The 10285-nt window shown below is 41.4% G+C and overlaps 1 pseudogene across 1 annotated transcript; it reads left to right on the top strand.

The window, feature by feature from the left end:
• The first annotated feature begins 5522 nt into the window (after positions 1-5522).
• LOC306655450 (transmembrane protein 126A-like) lies at positions 5523-6127 on the top strand (annotated as a pseudogene). Its single transcript has one exon. The product of its transcript is annotated as a transmembrane protein 126A-like (transcript).
• The last annotated feature ends 4158 nt before the right edge of the window (positions 6128-10285 follow it).

The following is a 10285-nucleotide window of genomic DNA, read 5'->3' as shown; positions in this document are numbered from 1 at the left end:
GAAAGAGGTCTGGTATTTGTAGTTAAATGGACCAGTGTTTGAAGCTTCATTGTCTTACCATTAGTGTGGCCTTGGGTCTCAGTTTTCTCAAGTTTGGTGCCAAACTTGCTGAGTCTTGTGAAGATGTGTGAAATAAAGGATTTGTCACTTAATGGTGGCTTGAATGGTTGTTAAAGGCAAGGGATTCATAATGGGAAAATGGGGTCTTCAAAATAGAAAGTGGGATGCTATTAAATAGTTATTAAATTTATGAGTACTGGGGATCTCAGTGAAATGCCAGTAGAAACCTAGAAAGTTATCTCTCTAGATAGTTCAAGTCAAGTGTGTTCCTTGACTGCAGAGCCCTTTGCTCACCTCCTACTCAGCCAAGTCCTACTTACCTTTTCAATTGTAGCTGAAGCGTAAATTCCTCAAGGAAATTTCTGCTGATCAACACTTCATCCCATTACTAGAGTCAAGTTTTCTGATTAAATGTTCCTGGAATTCCCTAATATAAATAATAAATGGCTTAAGAGGTAATTGTCAGTGCTTTCACACCATCTTAGAAAGGAATTTCTAGTTGGAAAACATCTTTTAAAATTTTCAGACAACTACATAATAGTGCTAAGCAAATGGAAAATTGTCACAAACTCTTAGAAGGGGTCCCTCAGTAGCTACCTGTGAGAAACCCAAAGGCAGGTAGGACATCTGCACCATTTGGGAAACACCCTTCAGTGATATACTGGTTAATACAATGGAAGTTAAACATACATACATATTCATCCTCAAAATATGTTCTTGAAATCGTGTTTTTTTTTTTTTAAATGAGGATGTCAAATGAGTCCTTCTGGTAAAAAAGTCACTGGTGTTATAGCAGGCACGCTTTGAGTTAAAACTGAGTTCTATCACATCACTAGTGTGCCCTGATCAAACCTCTTCTCTGCGCCCCTGTTTCTTCATCCATAAAACTGGATAGCAAAACCAACATTGTGGGAGGATTGAATTAAATCTATGAAAACAACAGGATCAAGCCAGGCCAACAGTGAGTACTAAGAAGATACTGGGGAACATGTGGCTGCATCCCTCAGCTTTCTCTTTTCAACATAGTCACAATATCTAAACAAGTAAATAGTGTCTAAATCCCATAATACTTTTTACAATTTGTCTTTTCTAAAATCTGGGATCTAGGGGTCATGTAGGGAAGCTTCCATCTTCTGTAAGGATAAGAAGGAATCCCTGAGCACCATCTCCCATTTAGAGCTGGGTGCCCACAGCGTTTGTGGCACAATTTTGTAAAGAGGGAACCACTTTTGACTTCCTTTTCCTCTCTTGGTCTTGCCTTCACACTGCAAGCTTTCTTAACTTTATAGTCCACTGACAAGTTGGCAAATGGACTTCTCATAAGAGGGAGATCAGGAAGGGTTTTTTGTTGTTAACTAACACAACGATGCCTGTTTATGGATACAGTACTATGAGTTTTTATATACATACGTAGGTGTGAACTTAAACACACATTGCATAATCAAGCATATCCTTCACATTTAACACTTTGTTGTGAAAACATTCAAAGTCCTCTCTTCCTAACCATTTTGAAATATTCAATACGCTATAACAATATTGCATAGGTATCCTGCTGTGTAACAGAACTCCAGTGTATTCTTCCCATTTAATTAAAACTTTAATTAATCACTTCCCAATCCCCACTCTTCCCAGTCTCTGGTAACTACTATTCTGTTACTGATAAGATCAGCTTCTTTAGATTCCATATACAAGTGGAAACAGGTTATTTGTCTTTCTACACCTGGCTTATTTCGCTTAATGTCTTATAGCCTCATTCATGCTACCACAAATGACAAATTCATCCTTCTTGATGGATAAATAGAAGTCCACTATGTATATGCATCATATTTTCTTTATACATTCATCTATCAATGGACACTTAGGTTAATTCTAAATCTTGGCTATTGGGAATAGAAAGGTTATTTCAAGAAGATGCTCCCATCCTGTATTCCTCCTCCTATCTTTTCAGTTGTGCTTCAGTTTAGGGGACAAGTGGAAACAGACTGGAGGTAATGGAAATAACTGGCCAGGTGCGGGGAAGGACAGGTGAACTGGATAGAAGCATGGAGGGCAACCACCAGCATCTGCTAAAATTTCTCTGCTGGTTCAGAAAAGGAGACCACACATTGCCACATTTTGGAGTTTATCAAGAGAGGCCAGGTAAGGATACAGAGAAAAAAGAATTCTCATACTCTGTGGGTGAGAACATAAATTAGTACAGCCATTGTGGAAAATAATATGGCAGCTCCTCAAAACTCTAAAAATATATCTACCATATGACCCAAGTAGCCCACTAATGGGCATATGTCAAAAGGAAATGAAATCAGGGTTGAAGAGGCATCTGCACTGCCATGTTTTACTGTAGCACTATCCGCAGCATGTGGAATCAGCAAAACTGTCCCCTGAAGAACAGATGGATAGAGAAAAAGTGTTAATGATACACAATGGAATATTAGCCATAAAAGAATGAAATCCTATTATTTGCAGCAACATGGAACTTGGAGGATATTAAATGAAATAAAAAGCACAGAAAGTCACATGTTTCATGTTCTCACTCTCAGGTGGAAGCTAAAAAGTTGATCTCAAAGAAGTACAGAATAAAATAATAATTACCAGAACCTGGGAAGGATGTAGAAGAGGGAGGGAAGGAAAGAGAATGGTTAATGGGTACAGGGATGCAGCTAGATAGGAGTAACTTCTAATGTCATATGGAAGAGGATAACTAGGAATGACAATGATTAATTGAATATTTCAAAATAGCTAGTAGAGAGGAACTTAATGCTTCCAATAAAAAAAAGAAATGATAAATGTCTGAGGTGATAGATGAATGCCAATTACCCTGATCTGATCATTAGACATTGTATACACGTATTGAAATAATGTATTGAAACAATATACCCCATAAATATAGGTGATTACCGTGTCAACTAAAAGTTAAAAAAAAATGAAATAAGATAATTTAAAGATGAAATAATTTAAAACTAATTGGTTTTGCTATTGCACTGTTTCAATGAATTTAGTGAGCATATTCAGTATAGTTTTCTTTTTGACAGATAAAGAATATAAAATAGAAAAAGACTTCAGGGACCCAGATGTTTATCTAAACACTCCTGATTTTTAAATGTGTTGTGGGATTCAAAATTGTTTTCGGTGAGGGTCTGTGTCTTCTGTTGGGTCACCGGTGAAGACTACTAGGAAAGCAATTCGTGACACTGAAGCAAGGCTACCTGGACCCTTTCCTCAGTCACTGCATCAAAGGCCACAAGCTACCTGCTTCCTCTTTAAGAACACTGTCCAAATTTCTTCCAAGACTTCCGTTTGACTCTCCAGGCCACTGAGAGAATGCTTACCTGATTTCATTTATGCCCTGCTAAAACTTTGCGTGGTAACTGTTGTGTAAGCATTATGGACCTACTGAGAAACAGGACTCAAAACAGATAAACCTACAGACAGAAGTCTCCTCAACTCTCCAAAGCCAAATAATGCAGGACTCTCAGATATCAGCGACCCCAAGAGGCAAGCGGGAGAGTGAGTCTTGTGGGCCTGTGGTTGGCCGGGGATCTGTGCTGCCCACAAGCACTCCTGTACTTCTGAGGCAACCAATTCCTACAAGGCATGTTCACGCCGGAATGGAGCCCTATCCTCCAAGGGCTCCATGTATTTGAAATACATGGTCAGCATCTGGAGCCCTAGCTAGTGGGAGGAAGTGCCCTCTGTGATCAGATCTTATTTATGTCTAGGACTAATTCGTTCTCAATTGGCCGACAGCTGTTCAGCAGGAAGTTCTCATACTATTCAAGGATGGAACAAAGCTTTCCAAGTTAGGCAGACTGGTACAGTGTTATTTCTAGAAGGCATCATGCCAAAGGGGTTCTCATGTCCTGTTCTAATGGTCCCAGCTGCTGACAGTCTCTTACTGCTATGAAAATGAGTAAGGGCACCAACGAATGGATTACAGGCATTATGCATGGTGGTCATCAGAACAGCCTGTACACAGCATCTCTTCTTCCAGTGAGCTTGGCCTTGCGCTTGAGAACCTGCGGCTTGAGAACCTGCCCTGCCTCTAATTAGAAACACGGGGAGTGTCTCAACATCTCCAGTCTTGTCCTCTCCAGAAGAGGCTTCCCAGGCTCCTGTGAGGAAAAGCCAAACTGTGAGGGACGCGCTTAACAGTGTGTGTGGTCGTGGTAGCAATGTTATGCCCGTTAGCAGTTTTTCCAGAATTGGGATAGCCCCGCCAAAGAAGTAAAACGTCCCTGATTCCCCCAAACTGTCCCCCCCTCTTCACTATTGTCACAATATTTTAGTCATACCTCTTTGATGAAATTTATCACAACATACTATGATTTACCTACTTACCTCTCTTGACTAATTGACTGGAAGCTTTTGGAAGACTTGTCTGCAATCTCAGAACCACCTGACCCAGGTTGCAACTCTAAATTGGGGCGTTATGAATTTTTCGTGTGTGATGAGTTTTTATTGGATTCAGCATGACCAGTGGTTAAGAGTGAATATAAAATAGATCCTATGAAGCCAATGCCTGCAGATATTGCTCTTGAGAGTGGAAAACGAATTCTTGTTGAAATTTCATTATTTTACCTTAAAAAACAAAGAAGGGACAAAAAGCTAACAAAGATAGAAAAATAATGTATCTACCAATCGCCACCTCATGGTGGTCAAAGGTTTGCCCTATGAAACACTAGCTGCCCACCCTCCCAGATCAGCAGGCAGATCCCTGCCATGGCAGAAGACAAGAGGCCCCTGCCCTTATGATACAGATACATGACCAAGGGCCCAGAGTCAGATGGTAGGATGACCACTTTAGAAGAGAGCCCATGGAGTCTAAATAGGTGCTAAAATACAGGAGACTACTTGATTTGAGATTCCAATTCCCCACAACACTCCCTGGCATAAAACTTTGCTTTCCAGGAAATGACAGGGTCAGTTCCTTCATGCTATTTGAAGGACAAAATCTTGGCAGATTTCATAAATTTGAAGTTTCCTTCCCCTGAGCCCCTGAGCCTTCCCAAATTTGTTTAGACGGACTCTGCCAACTACCAGATTTGCTTAATTGTAGAAATCGCATGTGAAATATTGTCCCCTGCTTTGCCAACCTTATGATCATGCTGCCTTCTGAACAAGACCATGTGTATTCATGGGCTTTACAACCTGGGAAGCTCCTCACGTAGTTCCAACAACAACAGCTTAGTTTCCCCTGGAAGAAGTCACTTAGATGGTGAGGACGGCAGTCCTAACTTGAAAGTCAATTTCAGCAAGGTAAGGGGATGCAATTTAGTTAAGGTTGAGTTTTTGGAACTATTGCAAGAATTATGAGCTAAAAATTTCAGGAAATTTCAGCACTTAAGACTTCTTGGAGCTTCAGTTGGAAATGGCTGCACCAGAAGAGGCGAAGTAAAAAGGTTGTAGCTTAAGCTCCGGTGTGTTAGAGGACGAAGAACTGGAGAGGCACCCACCGTTGGGAGGAGAGCAACAGGGTCAAGATGGAAAACCATAAATCACATGATATCATCAGAGAAAACTCAATTTTTTATATCATAGCCATAAAAATTGATCTACTACCAGAAGCAGAAAGGAATCTACTTGAACATGGATCCACGTATATTGGACTTAATGCTGCTTTCTGTGGCCTAGTAGCAAACGATCTATTTTGGAGCATCTTGCATGTAACACAGACCTGAATAGCCACTGGCTTACCGTTGACAATGCTCCCGTTTTTGACAGCAAATGCATCTTTCAAAGGTTTTGTAAGTTTACCTTGAGTATAGGTGAATTGAATTGTGAATCTGTACCGTGACATGGGTGGACTTGTTGGTTTTGTTTTAGGGGAACTGTACCCTGTTTTCTTGGCTATACCTATAAACCTAGCAGCCACGTATCAATCAGCTCTGCTACCGAGAAACACCTTAACTTCCTGGATTAGAATTTCTAAGCCTATCTTCAGAAAGATGTTATTTCCCATTTTACTTCAGATTATGTTTGCAACATATCTTGGGTATAGACAATATAAAGTACTTATAAAGGCCCTTCAGATACCTGAACCTGGTCTAGAAATTCACTGATTTAAAGCAAATGTATTATATTAATATAAAAATTATAAAGATTTAAAAAAAAAAAAAAGACTTCTTGGAAGAACTCAGGGGCTTCAGAAACAACTTTCCACAAACTTTGAAATTGTGTCACAGTTGACAATCTCCATAAGAACTCAGGGGCTTCAGAAACAACTTTCCACAAACTTTGAAATTGTGTCACAGTTGACAATCTCCATAAACATACCCAAAAGAATAAAATTAGCAAAGGAGACAGGGACTTCAACTCCAACACTTACTGAGCACAGACACTACGCTGGGTGCCAATAGCATATGAAGACTTAACTTTGCAATCAGACCTTGGAACACCAGCAGGAAGCAGTGAGTGGCATTTAGCCAGAGCTTGAAGAACCAGCAGGATCTCACTTAGCAGGTGGGCTAGAGGATAGGAGGGTGGAGCCAGCCAGGAAGAAGGAACATAGGTAGAAGAATGGAGCTGGTGAGTAGCGGAGGATTTGTAAGCCTGAATCTGAGGGAGCAGAGCAAGGGGGCAGAGGGAGGATGGAACTAATCCTTGGGCTTCAGCATTCTCGTTAGATTCTCTACCAGTCTTAGACTCAAGGGCCACGTAGCACAGTCTGTTGTACGTTTTCATGTCTGCCAATAAATACGGCCTCTCCTACATCATCATCTTCTGCTTTCTGCTCTTTATCAGGTCACACGGGGTCTTTATATCTCAACAAACCAAATGAGAATAGAAATCTAAAAGAACATTTCAAGAAAATTCTGCTGGTTGAGCAGGACCATCTTTATTAACGCTTCTGGTTACTTACTGCCAGGAAAAGTACGCTGCCCCAACGTGACTGTCAAGACCACAGCCGTGTCCCGTGCTCTGATAGCTGGGAGCACAGGAAGAACACTGGTCCTGAAAAGAACATTCAGAAGGAAGAGCTGGAGGCTTCTAATGTCCTCAGACTCTTCCCTGAGTCGCTTCAGAGGCATCTGTGTCCAGGAGTAGTGGCAAAAGGGGTAGGCCAAGAGGGCGAGGGAAGAGCAGCCGGCTTAACAATTAGTTTTCCTAGAATTCTTTGTCAACAGCCCTTCTCTTGGTCCTAGAATTGAAGCTTTCATCAGAATGCCTTTGGAATGACCCAAAAGTAACTAATACTTAAGAGATTCATATTCACAATAGCTAAAATTTACAATCAATCTAAATGTTCAAGAACAGATGAATAGGTAAAGAATATGTACACAACAGAATACTATGCAACCATAATAAAGGATGAAGTTCTTCCATTTGAGACAACGTGGTTGGACCTGTAAGACATTATAGTGAGAGTGAGATAAATCAGACAAAGGCATATGCTATATGGTATCACTTATATGTGGAAAGTGGACCTCACAGAAGCAGAGTAGAGAAGTGATTATCAGGGAACTGGGAAGGGGAGGGAGAAGAAGAGGACGGGGAAATTGGCCAATGGGCATAAAATTACAAGTCCACGTGTTCTAATTGCAGAGGAGGGTAACTATCATCAACAATAATATATTGCATGTTCCAAAATAGCTAGAAGTTTTAGAATGATCTCATTGCAAAGAAATGATGAATGGATGAGGTGATGGATTTGCCAATTACCCTGATTTGTTCATTACATAATGTATACATGCCCAATCACCACAATGTACCTCATAAAATGTACGATGATTATGAGTCAATAAAAATGAATGAGAAAAAACTTAGGCACAGTTATTGTGCTCCTAGGAGAACCACACAATGATAATAACACTATAATTTGTTGCACTTAATATATTTTTCATGTCTAAAATTTATGAAACAATTTCTATAGACCAACCGGGTTCTATGATTGAGCATGTCATATACATTATCTCATTTAATCCTCCCAACATCTCTATGTGGAAAATGTTGTTATTATTATTATTGATTATTATGAACATCAGTAGTAACAATTTCATCAACAATGTGGAAACTTTAGATGGCTTGGAGTATAATTGTCACTGAAATTCCATTTGTTCCTTGACTTCTCACCACTGGGCTATAGTTAAATGAGGCCATGTGACTGGTTCTGGCCAATGGACTCTGAGAAGAAGTGAAGCACAGTTTTTCTGAATCCAGGCCATGAAAAGCCCAGGTGCAAGTCTCCCGATCTTTCTCTCTCTCCCCATCCCCTCCAGTGATAAAGGATGGTAGGGGTGCCATAGAAACTACCAGACAGCATGACCTCCCTCAGGCTGAGTCCCTGACTGAATACCAGGAGCAGACCTTCTCACAGCCGGGTAGCTACACCAGCACCAAGAGATTGTGTATTGTGCATTGTGTTAAGCCCCTGAGATTTTGGTGTCAATGTATTACTTCTGTGTAACCTGCCTTACTCTGATAACATACAGAAACCTTGAGAAGTTTAATAACTTAGTCTAAGTTATAGATTTAGTTAAGTGACCTGGACCAAGAACAAGATTCCCCAGTTCTTTAGGCAAGGTTCTTTTTGCTACACAAATTCAATCTGGGACAAAGACCATCGTTTCTACTGCACCATCCACAATGCTGTGTCCATGAAAGACCAATCTAAGAGGGGATGCCTCTTAAGACAGCTGGTAGATGAACTCTGACAGGGCAGGCTGGTTACAGGCAGACGTACAGACTGTATTCCCTCGCAGATTCCGCATGCAACAAAGCCTAAATGTCACTAAAACCAGAGTAAAGAGAGTTGCCAAACAGCCTCATGAGATCACATGAATTAACTGTGGTCTGGGTGCTCAGGTTTAGCTCATTAGGTCGGCAATCCCAAAGCAGATTCGTTTCTCTGGATCCAACCCACAGAAGACTCAAATTAAAAATCCTACCTATTAATTTATAATAAAAACTATAATTGTCACGTGGCTCATAATGATTTTATTGACCTAATTAGCATATTCTTGGTTGAGACAACCGATCACTCATTCATCTTTGAAACAAATTCTTAATGAAGCATCTGACAGATCTTGGTCTTACTCACTGATGTTTATTTTTCTACCTTACTAGGAACTCATTCCCAAGATTCCCTCTGTGAATCCTCTTCCTTTCCCACTTTTTGATATTGGTATGCCCCATGAACCATCTCTTTTCTATATTTACATTCCATGATAAGGTCTTCCGGTCCCATGACTTTGAATACCATCTACATGCTTATGACTCTCACTGTTACGTCTCCTTCTAGCTGTGGCTTTCTCTTGGACCCCTGTCTGCCTGTTCATCTGTTAGACTGGGATGTCTAATAGCTATGTCTAGAGCTCACCCACAAATGGGTCCTTTGACAGCTTTGCTGTCAAAGTGGGGCTCCATCTTTCTAGATGCTTAGACCCACAACCACTGAATCATTCTTGACTCATCAATTTCTCTCACACAGAGCCTTTCATACTTTTTAATGTATCCTGGTGCTCTGCCTCCAAAATATAACCAGAATTCAGTCATTTTTACCACCCGTCTTGCTACTATTAAACTTCAAGCCCCCATCTCTCCATCTCTCTTCCTAGATCATTGCAATGAGGCTCCCTTCCCACTAACCCACTCCTTTGCATTAAAAATGTTCAATGCAAAGCCAGAGTGATCATATGAAAACCTTTGTCAGATCACATCACTCCTCTGTTCAAAACCTTCCAGTTGCTTCCCACCTCACTCAGAGAAAACCACAGTCATGACAAAGGTCCTAAAGTCTCAGGCAACTCATTCCACTCGTACCCACCATTACCATTCTGATCACTTCCTCTACTTGCCTTCCTCTTACTCAATCCAATCACTCTGACCTCCTTGTCATGCTTGAAACAAGTCAAGGTCATTCCACTTCCAGAATATTCTATGAGCTACTTCCTTCGCCTGCAATGGTCTTCTCTCAGATCACCACAAATCTCACTCCTTTACCTGCTTCAAATCTTCACTTAAGCCAACCTTCTCAAGGATACTTTGAGGCCGGCGGCGGCCCGAGGAGCGAGGGACGGAGCCGGGAGCCATGCCGCGCTGACGGGGGGGGGGGGGGGGGGGGGGCAGCACAGCCACCGCCTCCGCCGCCGCCGCCTCCCGGGTGGGCGCCCTTCGCGGTGGACGCCGGCGGCCCCGGACGAGGGTCTCACCACCTTAAATGGTTTTGAACCAATGAAGCTGCATCCCCTTAGGAAGACGGACATCTTAGGAAGAAGCCCATCGTGTG

The sequence above is a fragment of the Sciurus vulgaris genome (assembly GCF_902686455.1).
Source record: "Sciurus vulgaris genome assembly, chromosome: 1".
In the NCBI taxonomy this organism is placed as follows: Eukaryota; Metazoa; Chordata; class Mammalia; order Rodentia; family Sciuridae; genus Sciurus; species Sciurus vulgaris.
Note: the sequence above shows the minus strand (reverse complement) of the source record. Positions and strands in the feature narration are given on the sequence as shown.